At 42.3% G+C, this 16,512-nt stretch overlaps 1 protein-coding gene across 3 annotated transcripts in view; it reads right to left on the reverse strand.

Moving 5' to 3' along the window:
• The window catches only part of AOAH (acyloxyacyl hydrolase), a 167,132-nt gene that overhangs the window by 69,069 nt on the left and 81,551 nt on the right, over positions 1–16,512 (reverse strand). The window lies entirely within an intron of this gene.

Here is a 16,512-nt window from a genome sequence, read left to right on the forward strand (position 1 = left end):
ACCCCCTGTATCTCTTACACAGTCTCGGGTTCAAGAACTCCTGACACAGAGTGTTGGCAAAACCAGGATTCATTTGAACCATGTTTCCATGGCTTGTGCAAAATCATGGAGAAAAAACATTGCCAGCTATGTCCCCTTATTATTCCTTTTATAAATGTCCTCTGGGATAAACCTCTACTCTGGTCTAATTTCTAGAAAAAGCTTATCTAGACTGATGTTTTCAGAATAGGGTTGACAAATTTAGCAAATAAAAATAGAGGATGCCCAGTTAAATTTGAGTTTCAATACACAAAATGTATGGGGTGCCATTGGTTAAGCATCTGACTTAAATTCATGATCTCATGGTTCATGGATTCTGGGACCCATGTAGGGCTCTGTGCTGAAAGCTCAGAGCCTGGAGCCTGCTTCAGATTCTGTGTTGTCCCCTCTCTCTTTCTGCCATTCCCCTGCTCTGTCTCTCTGTCTCAAAAATAAATAGTCTTAAATAAAAAACCAGGGCGCCTGAGTGGCTCAGTCGGTTAAGCGTCCGACTTCAGCTCAGGTCACGATCCTGCGGTTTGTGAGTTTGAGCCCTGCGTGGGGCTCTGTGCTGACAACTCAGAGCCTGTAGCCTGCTTCAGATTCTGTGTCTCCCTCTCTCTCTGCCCCTCCCCTGTTCACGCTCTGTCTCTTAATAATAAATAAACATGAAAAAAATTAAAACAAACAAAAAACCCCACAAAAAACCCCCCAAAATGTGGTGTCTATATACAGTGGAATATTATTCAGTCTTCAAGAAGAAGGAGATTTCTGACCCATGCTAAAAGATGGGTGAAACTTAAGGACATTATGCGAAGTGAAATAAACCAGTTTCATAAAAAGATAAGTACTGCATAATTCCACTTATAGAAGGTATTTACAGCTGTCAAATTCATAGACACAGAAAGTAGAAAGGTGGTTGCCAGGGGCTGGGAGTGGATGTAGAATGAGGAGCTGCCATTCAATGGGTACAGAGTTGTAGTTTTGCAAGATGAAAAAGTGTCGGAGATTGGTTGCACAGCAACGTGATATACTTAACACTACTGAACTGTACAGTTAAAGGTGGGTAAGATTATAAATTTTATGTTGCAAGTATTTTATCACAATTTAAAAAAATGAGTACACAAAAGATTGAATTTCAAGTAAACAAAGAATAATTTTTGGCATAAGTGTGTCCTGTGCAATGTTTGGAACATGTTTACACTTAAAAAGTTGTTTGTTATGCATTTGAAGTTCAAATTTAACTGGGTGTCCTGTATTTTACCAGGGAATCTCAGTGTGGATACACACTCTGAAATCCAATGCTTCCTTTTTGCCCTGGCTGACAGGAAGCCTCAATGCCTGGCTGCAGGAAGCAGTTTATCTCAGGTACATAGTGTCTTCTCCTCCATGTGCCCTTGGGCTTCTCAACATTGAAAACCTATGCCTCCTTTGGATAAACATGAAAACCTTGGGTCTTCCTTTAATGTTTATTTTAAAATGAAAAATAAACTAAGGATAATGTCTAAAGGCAAATCCTATCAAAGCAATTGTGGCACAGAATACAAGTTTTCAAATTTCATATGGCCCTTCCCCTGTTTGCTTCCTTAGTTATGATGTTACTTATGATGATCCTTATCCTGTCTCCTAAAGAGAACCTAAATGTGGAGGCTATGAGGGAAGGAAAAGCCACACTTCTCTCTCATTAACCACTTGAAAATGTATCATTATTATTTTTTCTGATTACAAAGTATACTTGTTATAGAACTCAAATATATAATAATTTACAATATAGAAAGTCTCTCATCACTTCCCCTTAAGAGATAATCATTGTGAAGTAACCACTGTTAACACCGTGTGAGCTACCTATCGACATCTATATCATATCTGTATCTATGCCTATATCTATATCTATATCTATATCTATATCTATATCTATATCTAAAGCTATCTATAGATGAACATTATATATGTGTTCAGAATAGGGTTGCCAATGGTTATGAATCTACCATCATTCTTTAAACTTGGAAAACCTCAAAACTCAAGTAGTTTTCCTAGTGTCAGGGTGTGATGGTTCCTACCATCATATAGAGAATGAGTACTCAAAATAAAATAAAATTTATTTCTCAACTGTGGACTGTAATGGGTTGAATTGTGTCCTCCAAAAAGGCATGTGAAAGGCCTAACCCTCAACATTTCAGAATATGACGTTATTTGTAATAGGGGACCATTGCAGATGCAATTAGTTAAGATGAGGTCATACTGAAATAGGATGTGTCCCTAATGCACTATGACTGGTCTCTTCACAAGAAGAAGAAGAGACACAGAGACACAGGGGCAAGACCATGTAACGATGGAGGCAGAAACTGGAGTCAAAGAACAAGTCAAGGAGCACCAAGGATCGCCAGTGATCACTGGAAGCTAGAAGAGAGGCATGGAACAGATTCTTTCTCAGATCTGTCAGAAGGAAACATCCTGCTGACACCTTGATCTCAGATTTTCAGCCTCCAGAACTGTGTGGACAATTTTTTTAAAAGCCATTCAGTGTGTGATACTTTGTTGCAGTGGTCCAAGGAAACTATGGCATGGTCTGAACTGGACAATTTGCTTGCAGTTCTTATCATTCTTATTCAGAGGTCCAAGATACGACCTTCTACTGTGTTCATTTACTTCTCAAAATAAGTCATGTAACAAACAAATAAGTTCACACATAGCAGTTGTCCTGTGGTGCCTTGCCCTGTTTTCCTTGGCTCTATGAGCTTTCTCCTTCCACATGTCAATCCCAAGGACCCCATCCTTATTCTTATCCCAAGGGTGATTTTCAGCATAGTGGGGGCAGGAAGTGGAAGAGAGGTGACCGGAAAGGATGGCTTCTTGGGATTAACTATGCTGGTTAGCAACAAAATAATGTATTATCATTAATAATTATAATAATTATGTATTAATAAAATAATAATGTGTCAATTATGGTTTATCTCTATCTAAGGAGCAGAAACAGGCGATGGAAGAGAGGCTCCTGATGAATCTTGAAGCACCATGCAGTTCCAGTGACTGGCACTTTGTCACCCCTTAGCAGGAGGCACCTGCCACTTTCTGCTCAAAACTCCACCATTATTGTGAGTCAGATACTCTCTGTTTTGGTTTCTGTTCCTCCTGCCACTATAAATCAAGTGTCTTCTCTGTTTTTTTTTTTTTTAATCTTATTTTTTCCCTAGGTCTTTCTGTTTACCATGTGTGTTTGCTGTAGGATTTGAGAATATTCAATTCTTCCAGAGAAGACAAGAAAAGTAAACAGAATGGATGAAACTCATAAGACTTGTTAGGCAGAGATAGTGAATAAGCAGGTGGCTTGTGATATGTAGACAGAATACGTGAGCTGTGTTAAGTGAGTCAGTAGCCTATAGAGCATATTGAGTGTTAAAGGAACAATACAACACTCCCCGATACCACACTCTCTCTCTCTCCTTTTTCTCAGTCCTCTGCATCATGACAACCCCAGATTTAGGGAACTGGGCACGGAACTAGGCTTCTGATTTGGGATGGGCCTGCTCTCTCTTTCATGGGGAGTTAGACAGGAACCCTGCTGGCAGGGAGGTGTGCCTGATGCTCTCTGCAGCCTGGAGCAGTAATGGAGGGGATGGCAGTTCTGAAGCGTGCCAGCCAAGTAGGGAAAGGCTTTACTCTAAAAACGCAGCTCTACTTCTGTGTCTGGCTCTACAAAGACAGTGAAACTCCACGGTTTGGATATGACACATTGGAAATGGGTTCCATAGTCTATCCAGCCCCATTCTCAGTCAGGGGTGGGTGATAAAGTGTTTATCTTCCCAGTGGGGGGGGGGGGAGAGCAGATGTTGAGAGAGAGTTAGGACAGAGGAGAGAATGGCCAGCAGCCTTGTCTTGGGTAGTGGGGTCTCTCAATTCAGTCTCTCTGGATCAATCCCTTCATCTCAAATATCTGGGAGAATCCTGGACTTCTTGCTGCTCTTGAAAAAAACCCCAACCAGTCCTGGAATCATCCCCACCAGGATTTAAGCTGGAGCAGATGGCAGCTGATGCTGAATCACAGCGGGGACCAGGGTGGCTTTGTATCTCACAGCCGAAGTCCTGGAAAGCCCAGGAAGGTCAGCTGCATAGGTTTGTCCTGGTCACTCAATTAACCTTGAAATAGCATGCATTTGTGCTTTCCTGGTTAAATGTTTCAGACTTCATTTATGGTGTTCTGGTGAAGTTTTACTATTCTTGGCTGTGCAAAACCAGGGGCTTTACCTTTGTGTCAGTTTTGGTATCTACGATGGCTGTAGAATATTACTCTCTTTAACAGAAATGTTGAGAGGGTCAAAGGACAGTGAGGGGAGCAGCTTGACAAGTAGAAGCCCCACACTGTGTAAATAATCATGTTTGGGTGGATTATATACTGTCCCTTCCAAGTGGATTGTCCCAGGTTTAAGAGGAATGAATTTTATTGCAGATAATAGAAAACATTTGAGCAAATAGAAGTCCCAACATACTTTTTCTTCCTTAGTAAATTTGGTAGATAAAAATGAGAAGTAATGGCCATTAATAGCAAAGGTTTTATAGACCCTAGCAAAAAGAGAATGTTTAAGTCATATCACATTAAACACTAAAAGCCTTATTCACGCAACATTATACCCAAGATATTTCAGGCATTTAAGGCAGGAAAGATGCAAATTAGGATCTCCCTCATCAACTCCTGCTTATTCCTCTTGAGCATTTATGTTCTCAGAAAACTTGTCTTAAATGTACCTTAAATGTACATATGTAGAAAGACTTAATGTTTACCAAGAAAAATTTCCCAAATTTGTAAAGAGCATCAGAAACTCAATGAGTGATAAGTCAACTGCCTCATTGCTTCAGATTTTCTTCTGATTTTATCAATGATACACAATGTTTTATGTCATAATTGACATGTATATACCATTTTTGTGTAATATTTTAACATTACTCGTGTGTGTGTGTGTGGGGGTGTGTGTGTGTGTGTGTATTTCCATGAATTGAGAAAGCCCACTGGTTCTCATTTTTAATGCATATTCAGTAAATATAAAACTTTGGATTTGGGAATATTTTAAGCCCTAACTTCAATAAGCAACTTATATTTGGGTTTCTTAAAACCATATGAAGTGACAGAGAATAATGGCATCAACCAGAAGTTCATTTGGGTCTGTCAATCTTCCAATGATAAAGGGAATATTCTTGGAGCCTTTATTTCACTGTTTCCATTTGAGCCCTCTCTATCCGACAGTGCCATGGACAAATTGTACAGTGTATTCCCTTCTATAGTACTGTTAACTGGGTTAGATCTAAGTTGTTTATTTTCAAATAATACAAAGTCACTTGGAGGAATCTGTAGCTAACTTCTGTTGGAAAAAGATATGAAAAATATCATCAGTTAAATAAGTTTTTTTTAAAATTTATTTATCAGAAACTAAACTCTCAAAGCAGACAGGTTTTGTTGTTTTACTCAAAGATGAAAATGGCTCTTAGGTTGGTCTTTTGATAATGGAGCAAGAATCTCAAGGCCTAGGAATCAGAGATCGCTGTTTAGCTTTGGGACCACGAGCCTCCCAGCCCTCTTGGTCTGCCACTATTTCATCTATCCTGCAGGTGGCCTAGATGAGGCTGTCCTCCTGCTTTATGCCTTTTTCCCCCTCCTTTGAAAAAATTTTAAATTTACTTATTTAAATTCAAGTTAATTAACATACAGTGTCATCTTGGCTTCAGGAGTAGACCCCAGTAATGCATCTCTCACAGATGACAGCCAGTGCTCATTCAACAAGTGCCCTCCTAAATGCGCATCTCCCACTTAGCCCATCCCCCCCCCCCCTCCAGCAACTCCCAGTTTGTTCTACGTATTTAAGAGTCTCTTACAGTTTGCTTCCCTCTTGGTTTTTCTTATTTTTCCTTCTCTTCCCCTATGTTCATCTGTTGTATTTCTACATCTTTCAATCTCACAGGCCTGCTCTATGACCTCCTGCCTTCTCAGGCCACTGCCTGGGACTCAGTCTCATCATCCACCCTCCCCCCCTCCTATCTCCCGCCACTACCTTAGTGCATTTCCTTATAGAAATACCAAGTCATGAAACTTCAAGGGCCCTTCTTGTCCCTCGCACAAACTTTCTTGCTCTGGTCCCTTTCCTTTAGGCTTTGATATGTGAATAAATCCTACAAATGAATGTATATTCCTTCATGATGCTTGAATGTGCTACATTTCCCAGGTAACTGCGTTTTAGGCCAGAGGAGAGAAAGGACTAATAATGAATTCCCCCTACATGCCAGGCACTGAGACGGGAAACTTGTACACACTGTGTAACTTCATCAAACAACTCTGTGAGGCAGGGGCTAGTCTTCTTCCTTCCTTCCTTGGTCCCTTCCGCAAACACTGTTTGAGCAACTACCATGTCTCAGATGCTGGATACTACCTTTTAGAAAAGGAACAAGCATCCAAGCCTCAGATGAACAGCGGTAAATTAAATGAGCACGCCTCAACCTACTTGGAGATACTAGAAAAAGCCCATTTTATGGTGGCACCTCTTGTCACTGGTCCCGGGCCACAGAGGACTCTTGTCACTGGTCCCGGGACACACAATTTCTGTATTTTCTGTGCAGAAACTGGGCCATGTGGGACTCAGGAAAACTGTGGCAAACAGAACTCAGAGGGAGTTTGGGTGACTTGCCAAGGTCACAGAGCTGGTACGTAGTGGGGCTCGGATCTGAACACATGTTCTGGTGGGATTAGGAAGGGAGAGGCTTGGAGCAGGCCAGAAGAACCTCAGCTTTCAGTAACCCCTTGTATCTGGTCCTTGCTTTCCCCCTAAGCTGCCAAATCTCATGGAATCACAAACTTGGCTAAGCTGGATTGGCTAGTTGTTGAAAATGAGGCTTCCTGGGTGTCTACTGAGAGGATGGTCTCTCCGATACTACTTTGGGTAAAAGGTTCAGAAATCTACAGATAATCCAGGAGTGGCTGCCATCTTTTCCTCTCTGTTTCTCTTATGTGGAAGCCAAGCATACCTTATGAAGAGTACAGAATGAATATTTTTGGGATACATACTGAAATGATATGTGAGCCTACACAGACACATACATACACACCCCACTCACATATTCCCAGGGTCTGTTCTGTCCTCACATCTGCTGGGGAAAGGCAGACTCAGAGAACCACTACCAATCTGGAGGTTTATCTTCCAGTGCAGCTGGCAGATGAAAGTCTGGGAGAGCAGGGGAAGTATATTTCCTCTGGTTTCTGCCTCTCAATCTCAGACTTTACTCGGTCAGGCAGCATCAGTCACATAAGCTAATACTTTGATATAGACAATTTCAAGAATGTAATTAAACTCTGAGTTTGATTCATAAACCTTAGAATCCTGTATGCAGTGAAATGAGTCTCCTATTGAGGTCCTGGTGGCCCTATAATTCATTAAACATACAGAGAGAGAGAGAGAGAGAGAGAGAGAAGAGAGGAGAGAGACAGGGAGAGAGAGAGAGAGAAACACATCAAATGCCATCCTGTGCTAGGTACTCTGTTTACCACTGCACCAAGCAGTAGTAAGTTCCTCCTTTGTGGAGCTCACAGTCTAGAAAATAAACATTTCCTCGCTGGGTACCTTGAAGACTTTCTTTAACTCTTCTGTATCTCAGTTTCTTTGTCTATATGATGGTCTAATAACAGCACCTATCTCATCGGGTGGTCTGAAAAGACAATCCATTTAGAATTATAAGTGTTCAATGAAAGTTAGCTCTTAGTGGTAGTGATAGGGAAGTCCAGAGTGATAGAAAGGACAACTGTCTCATATGTGGGGGTTTGAAAAGGAATCTTGTAATAAATGTTATCCCATGTGAATCCTGTGAGGTTACTGAGAGGGAGCCTGACAAAAAGGGGCAGGGGAAAGAGTTTAAGCACTGGCAATACCATATACAAAATTCCACAGCTGAATCCATCCTATTACATACAAGGAAGACCAACAAACTCTGCCTGTAACAAACCCAAGGAGCATATATGCCAGTTCTCTATTGCTCTATCTATTGTTATGACCAGTAACAACTGCTCAGCTCCTGGGATGATACCTATTGAAGGCACATTTAAACTTTAGCAAGAGCTAAATAAGTAGTTTTCAGGTAAAAAACGTATAGCATTTCATCTTTGACCCTATGCCAGTCCAAAGCCTTATGGGGCAGTGAAGAAAGTCAAATAAAGATTTCTAGCAAAATGTGACCAGTAGACATAAAGAGGACAGAATGGCAGGCAACAATCTTTCATCATTTTGCCAGAATATAGCTCTTTTTATTTATCTATTTTTTCACCTTGTCAGCTCCTCTTAGTCTCTTTCATTCCCCTTTTCTTTTATTTATTATTTAAGGTCTAACCCCATCATTTATTTATTCGATGAATGAGTTGAGGGATGCATTTATCTAATAGCCCCACACCAAATGAAAATGCATTGTGCAGTTGGATTTCTTCCACAAAATTCAAGTCCTTCCTTCATTATTTCTAGAGTGATTGAAGAACTGTATCCAAATTCATAAAACTGAGAAAACAAGAGTTTAAAGTGTCCTGCTGCTATGCAGAAAAAATCACAACCTTTTCTTTCATGGAGCCAGTGGAACACATTTTTTCACAAACAGAAAAAATAACTATTCTAAGGGCCAGGAACAGGCAACAAGGCACGCATATCATAAAATTTCACTCTTCAGGTACCTTCATTTGTAAAGGTTTGGTCATTTTTTTGAAGCATTCAAGCTGCTATTTGTCTGGGGTGGGGTAGTTTTCATTTTTTGAGAGGTAACATCAAACATTAGACTCTAGAAGCCCAAAGTCCACAGCCAAGCTACAGGGGAAGCCATCACAGGGGCACCTAATGACCAGGCCAGAACTGGGCTGTCACTCCCCACTATCTAGCTCATCAAAAATGATCTCATTTTCTTCCTCTCCCCTCTTCCACCTTATACCAAGAAGTTATCACAAAACCTCACTGATTCTGTCCTTCCAACTTGCACATGTGACGGTCCTGGGTTACTGCCACAGCCTCTGGCCAGGGTCCCTGCCTTCTCACACTCCCCCCACCATCTTCAGCAGTCTATTCTAGAATCTTGTTGGGGAGCTTTGTTAAGATATGGATCCTGTTTGGGTAGATTTGTGGTGGGGTCTTAGAATTTATTTTTAATAAGTGCCCTAAATGGCTGCAGTGACTGGCCCGGTTTGGGAAACACTGCTCTTTGGGCTACAGTAGCTATTCAAAGTCATCCTCCACATGGCACCACCCACTGCCCCAACTTCTTCTCACATCCCACTCAACTACCTGTGGGCCACTCAGACCTTCAGGCCCATCACAAGCTCTTCTTCCTGCTCTGTGGTCTTTACTTATCAATTGCTACTCATTGGTCAAGCATTAGCTAAATCCTGACTTCTTTGGCCCTCCTTCTTTTGTGAGGTGCTCTTCTCACTCTCATCACACCCTGTGCATGCTTAGCTAATTACACCTAACATGCCAGCACTAGGGTGGAGTAGGCCAACTTTGTAATATAAAGGGGCTTTGGTCTCTGTTGTGACTACTCGGTTCTGCCATTGTAGTGGAAAAGCAGCCACTGACAATATGTAAATGAATGTGCATGCTGTGTTTCATTGAAACTTTATTTACCAAAAAAAGGGAGGGGCCACATTAGGTTCAAGGGTCATAGTTTGTTGACTTCTGCTCTAGGCTCCAATGTATTCAGTTTGTGTCTGGGATCCATGTTTAACTGCATTATCTTGGGTAAGTTAGTTATCCTAAGTCTTCATTTCTTCATCTATAAAACACACATAATAATGGGGTCATTTCAGTGCTTTTTTCTCTCAGAGAGAGAGACAGAGTGCCAGCATGGGAGTGGGGTGGTGGGGGGCAAGAGAGAGAGAGAGAGAGAGAGAGAGAGAGAGAGAGAATCTTAAGCAGCCTCCATGCTGATGTAGGGCTTGGTCCCACAACCCTGGAATCATAACCTGATCTGAAATCAAAAGTCAGACACTTATCTGACTAAGATGCCCAGGGGTCCCTCATTTCAGTATTAAATGAGATAATACTAAGTACAATGCCTGGCATTTGGTAAACATATGGTAATATTTGCTTAATGTAATTATTATAATTGTGAGTTTATCTATCTTTCCAACTAGACTTTAAGCTCCTTGAGGTTAGAGCCGGCTTTTCACGTCTGTGGCCTGAGTTGTTCACCCTTATCTATTTTCTGTGCCTTTAATAATACAACTCCCACAGTGTTAGCTGGGCACATGGCTGTACTTCCCAGCCTCGGTTACAGCCTAGTGTGAGCATGTGACTGAGTTCTGGACAATGAGGTGTGTGAGAGAGTAACACGTGCCACCTCTGTGTCAAATACTTCCAGAGGATGTGTGTGTCCTCACTTGGTCCTTTTTCCTTCCTACAGGAGGGAGGTGAACAAAGCAGGAGCAGCCACCGTGAACCCAGAGGTGGAAGCTGCATGTTGAGGATGGCCGAACTATCCTGCCAGCCCTGGACTGCTTCCCTCTGGATTATTATATGAAAGGAGACCACATTTTCATCTTAAGTCACTTAATTTGGTGATTCTTTGTTACAGCAGCTGAACCTATACCCTGCTTGATTAATTACTAGTCTTTTAAGAAGGGCTGACCCACCTGCTATTCTTTCTGGCTCTCAAATATGTTACCAACATGCAAACATGAACTTTTTGCTCCTTATTGATCTATTTTTGCTCGGGGTCTTTATCAATCAGTCTTTAAATTATTGGCTCAGTGTTGCTGTCCTCAATTTCTCTCCCTGGAATCTTTGGACCTTCTCTTTCAGAATGCTCCCCTTGGTTTTCTTCTAGGAATTATGGCTTAGCCAATCTGACCAATCTGTGAGCCATTGCCTTCAATAGAAAATCCCTAGGAAATCACTCAGAAGCCAGGCATTTGGCAAGGGCTAGGCTGGGTGATCTCCATTCTTTTTACCCCAAGGAATGGCATGGAGGGAATTAGCTGAATGAACTAATGAATGACTGGAGTGTAGCAATCAATTCCAGTCATCCAAAATTATTTCTAAATGCCAGGGTTTTCCTCTTTCCACATCCCAACTGATTCAAGACTCTAAATGTTTTTTCCTATGATGAGTCAGTTTCCTGAGACCCAGTTTATGGTTGAGGAACTTGAGGGAGAGCAAAGCAAAGTGGTAAATATAATTAACTAGGGGGCAAGAAATTACATCTAGTCTTCGTAGCGCGCTGGATCACACAGGTGTTTACCGACTCATGCTGCCTCTCTCTGAGCAAATCTCCATCTAATGTGCTGGGAGAGCAGGCATATGGGCTGAGTAATTATAAATGCCTTTCAGAAGTATGGTGCTTAAAATAATTTCCTCTTATAGTTTTTCATAACAGCGGGTGTTTGTCTTTTTAATTCTTGCAGAAGGCAGTGAGGGCTAAGATCACACATGTTTTCAGAAGAATGAGCCTGCAACAGCATCCTACTTTGCTGGCAGGTAAGAGCCCCAAACGCTCACCTTGAGTGGGAAGAAAAGGGCATTACATTGATCCGGCCTCAAGGCAAGAGCCCGTCTGGCCTGTGCCCGTGAACAGAGAATGGGAATAGAACATTCTGTCTCTTGTGGCCTGATAGCTGCTGGAGAAAAGGATTCACCATGGTGAATACAACTCTCTTTTTCAGGCAGAATAAATGAAGTGTAACTAGAATTGAGGCTTCTCTTCTCACTGCTTAGTATCTTTAATCTACTAGCCGGCAAGATGTCTGAGGGGCAGAAAATATAATTTTGTCCAATTTTACTGAACTACAGTCTTTCCTCATCTTGAAAAAATAATAATAATAAAGTACTCTAATTCTTAAGTATTTCTGGAGTCGACATGAATCTAGCTGAGGTAGAATTTCCATATTTTATGTGCACCATGAAAATCAGCCTTTATGCTTAATGGAAGCTTTGGGCTCACTGTAAAATCCAGAGAGCAGGAAGCAGGGCAGGTTAGGGAGAGTCAGGGTGAGAGCTTTGATACTTGCCTGTGTGGTCTGTGGGCTAATAAAGGTCAACCAAACTTGATCTACACACTCATCTCAAAGAGTCCAATGAAGCACATGTGGGCTTGAAAGATTGGAGCCGCTTTGCTCTTGGGTGAATATGCATTTTCTGCAGCCAGATTAAGGATTCATTTTGTCCTTGACACAGCACGAAATTCAATCTGCGCCTACTTACCCTACAGACAACAGCCTGCTGGGGGTCGTGCTAAGATTTTATAATAGTACAGGCAACAGCCTTCGCTAGCAACATAAACATTTGGGAAATTGTATTTCAGAATCTCTTCTCCCTCCTCTTTCCCCCAGCCCCAACCCGTCATGCAAATCTGGTTCAGTGAAATGCAGCATTTAATATTTTGGAAATAATTTTCGAACAGATGGGGAAGAGGCAGGAGGGCAGCATCTAATGCTGGCCTTGATGATCTCTCTGCCTCCCTTCCGTTCTCAACAAAACATCTCAAGCAGTGAATGTTTTTCCTTTGAAGGAAAAAAAAAAAGCACGAAAGTGTTTTCAAATCCATTCGTTTTTCTTTGCAATCTTTCTAAGTTGAGATCTTTCCTGTGGCACGGGAAGCTTATTCCGGATCTGACTACTAGGAGACCTCGGAGAGAAGCTAGGGTTGTTTAAGGAGGGAGGAGGGGAAAAACCAGCTTTCTGCCCTCAGCCGAATGAGGCTCAGAACCTTTGTTTCTGCGGAACCAGTAGGGTGATCCTTCACACTCTCTTTATTGAACTACAAATATCTTTCCAGATGAACACACTCCTAATCTAATTAGCTGTAAACAGGCCTCTCGGGTGCCACACTGCTTAACTAGAGGATGGCAAGAAGGGCGGAGAAGAAGAGGCTGTGGCAGGAAAGATACCCACCACTGTGGATTCCTTTCCATAGGCACAGTTGGGATGGGGTGATGTATTTGCAGCAGTGTTTTCTGCTTTTAGGGAAGCAAAGGCCAAGAAATGTTGAAGTCTCATAAAGGGCAGAATTATGAAACAATGAGTAATTGGGTTTCTACAGCACTTCCCTCTCTTTCCAGATGATATGATATATTCCTTGGCACAGGAGAGAAAGCCAGGGCACCAAAAACGTGGGGTCCTGAAGGGTTTGGTTGATGGTACCTATTCCCACTGTCAAACCCTGAGTGAGGACACACAGCTGGGTGTATGCCACAGTTCCTTACCCGAGGAACCTTGAGATTCAAGCATCAGTCACACGCCTTCCTCTAGCTTCTGGTAAAATCCCATCTTCCTTTTTGTTCCCTAGCCTTGGTGTCAGCAATGATTAATCTCTTCAGAAACTGCCTTTGAGTTCTAATACCTATGTAATCAGTTGTGTGTATGAAATGCAACTCCAGTATAGCCAGTCTCCTGTATTAAATCCCTTCGGTTGGAATGCTTTTATTTTCTTGATTGGTCCTTGCTAAATGTTGACTCTGACGCTGACTAGAAACCCAAGGCTCCATCTGCTGAATTAGCCAAAAGTTTGGGGGCTCTCTTCCTTTGTGGTGATATTACTAAAAGACTCTCAAATAGTTAGACCCATGGGCAGAGGGTGCATTCTCAGTGGACACTCTCTTGGGGAATCTCACACATTCTAATATGCTCTGGAAATCTTGGGTTGAGAGGCTAGTCCACACTATGCTGAAGGATTCCCATTTTACCCTAAAACATTTTATCTTAGAGTACCTCTTTCCTGGCATTTATAGATGTAAAGAATTTGGAAAACCACTGCAGTACTCCACAACCACATCTTTCTTTTGTAAATCCTCAAAATTTGGACATTAGAAGCAGTAGGAAAACTGTGACAATGGCTCTCAAAATACGGTCTGGGGGGATCACTGGGGACCTTTGAGACCCTCACCAGGAGTTCATGAGCACACTATTTTCATCATAATACTGAGACTTGATTTGCCTTTTTCACTTTCCCTTTTATTTCACTCATGAGGGTACAGGGTAGTTTTCAAGAGGCTACATCCATATATATTAAAACAGATTGAAGAGGGAAGCAGATATAGGGATCCAGCTGTCTATAGGCAGATATCAAAGAGATTCACAAAAATGGGAAAGAAAACTACTCTTCTAACTTATTTTGTTGTTTGTTTTGGAAAATAAAGTTATGTCATAAAAATATGCCATTTATATTGATGTATTTCTTATTGTTATTGTCAAATGAATTAATGAATAATTCATGGCTGAACCTTCTGACCGCAGAGGGTGGTGGGCAGAGGGAGAAGAGGTACAATCAGATATGATTCTTCTGGCTGGGCAGATGTCCAAAGCTGGCTCCCTATAATGAGGGCTCTGAGAGGCCCTGCTGGGAACATGGGACTAACCTCCCAGGCAGCTAGTGCACTTTCCTAACCCCATCTAGTCTTTTAGATTTCATGCTCCAGGCCCTGGTCATCTGGAGGTTACCCTCCACAGTGAAGTCATCTGCAGGCGATCTTCTCCAGGATTTTTAATTATCCAGGCTGGCTCTCCCTTCCTGGGGTCCACATCCTTGCCCCAGGACACATACTCTTTCTATCCTGTTGCCTCAGTCACCATGCTTACATTATTCACGAGAGTGTCAGACACCAGCCCCTGTGACCCCAGTCTCTGGAGACAGCTATCTGAGTCTGCTAGTGGTCACCTACACTGAGGGGAAAACATGTTCACCCTTCCCCCAAGGGGAGAGCTGAGCTCCACTGCCATGCTGATGCCAGCCATTCCCTGCCTCAACTCATAGACCTCCGAGGTTGGGCCTTAAGCTACAGGTTGCAGAAATGATTTTCACTCCCTTCTTTTGTATGTCCTGTGGAAAGTGGGAATAGTTGGGGCCTCAGTTGAAACTTAGGTAGAAATAAATAGCCCAGTTTTTAATATCCTATTATAAAACTATCCCAAATTTCTGATGAGATAGTCATCATTATTTATATTTTTTAGATGAGGAAATTAATTTCAGAAAGGATAAGTGGCTAAGCTAGGACTCGAACTCAGATCTGATTCAAGGTCCAAAATTACTTTAAATAGAGATAACTTAGGGGCTGGAAATGCCCCTCTGGGCACTTGCTCTTGACTCAGGTGTCAGTTTCATATATGGCTCTCATGCTATCAGTTGGGTGGCCATACATCCCAATTTGTCTGGACCAATCTAGGTCGATGCCCATTGTCCTCATATAATTATCAGTCATGATCCTTCTTCTCTCAGGTTTGGACAACAAATTACAAGTTCACCATAACCATTAGGGGTTGGGGGTATTGTGCAGAAGAACCAGAGGCACCAGAAATTTCTTAGGGGGACAGACTCTTCCAGAAGAGTCTTCAAAAGCTGGCTTTGACCCTCTAGGGAAGATCTGCATTAGAGGGGTGAAGTCAGTGAGGCAGTCTTTCCAGATGCAGGGATGCCTGAACAGCCCTGAGTAAAGCCCAGCCAGGTGGGACACTGGCTCTGCAGGGTGGTCTCTTCAGGAGCTGGCTGTAAAGTCCACAGGGTGGGAAGGGTATGAGAAAAATACATGTCCACTGTTAATTCCAGATAACTTCTGCATTTGTCCTTTTCTTTTCTTCCCCATTGTACTCTTGTAGCTTAGGACACTTTCACTAGAAGATAAACAACTAGGTGGTCTCCTTTCCTGTTTTCCTCCCAATCCAATCCATCCTGCTATTGAAATCAGAGTGATTTTTCTAAAATTCAAATAAGACTGCTACTATTTCTCAGTTAAAAACCCGTTGGTGGCTTCCTGTTGCCTTCAGGATAAACTCTGAGTTCCTTAATGTGGCTTCAAGGGCCTTTGAGATCTGGCTCTTATGCACCTTCCTAGACTCTTCTCGTACCTTCTCCACCTTGCTCCCACTTACCATCTAGTTCAGCCACACTAAACTTCCCAGAATGCTGAACCCTCTTACTTGTGAGCCTTTGCGTGTGCTCTTTCTGCTGCTAGCACACTCCTCACTGCTAGGACCAAACTGCCTGAATTCCTTCTTTCCTTGGGTGTGGGGAGTGTGTATGCATCACAGCAGATCTGGAATTTGCTGGTCTGCATTTCCCCCCAAGGCCTGAAGCCCTCTGAAGACCTGGTTCTTTCCATCTTCTTCACCTCTGTGTCATTAGCCCCTATCACACGGCTTGGCATGCAGCAGGTCCCAAGTTAGTATTTGGTGACATTTTGTTTACTTGCCACAAGCATTAAAAGTCAAATAATCAGGGTGCCTGGGTGGCTCAGTCGGTTAAGTGTCCTACTCTTGATTTCGACTCAGGTCCTGGTCTCATAGTTCGTGAAATCAAGGCCGGTGTCACTATCAGTGCAGAGGGTGCTTGGAGTTCTCTCTCTCTCCCTGTCTTTCTCTGCCCCCCCACCTCAAAATAAATAAATAAATTTAAAAAAAAATCCAAAAGCCAAACAATCAAAACACAAGACATCAGAACTCAACATCCTCATGGATGTCTGCTAGGCACAGTACTCATGCATACTCTGACTCCCTGTGC

This window comes from Prionailurus viverrinus, chromosome A2, assembly GCF_022837055.1.
Source record: "Prionailurus viverrinus isolate Anna chromosome A2, UM_Priviv_1.0, whole genome shotgun sequence".
Classification (NCBI taxonomy): domain Eukaryota; kingdom Metazoa; phylum Chordata; class Mammalia; order Carnivora; family Felidae; genus Prionailurus; species Prionailurus viverrinus.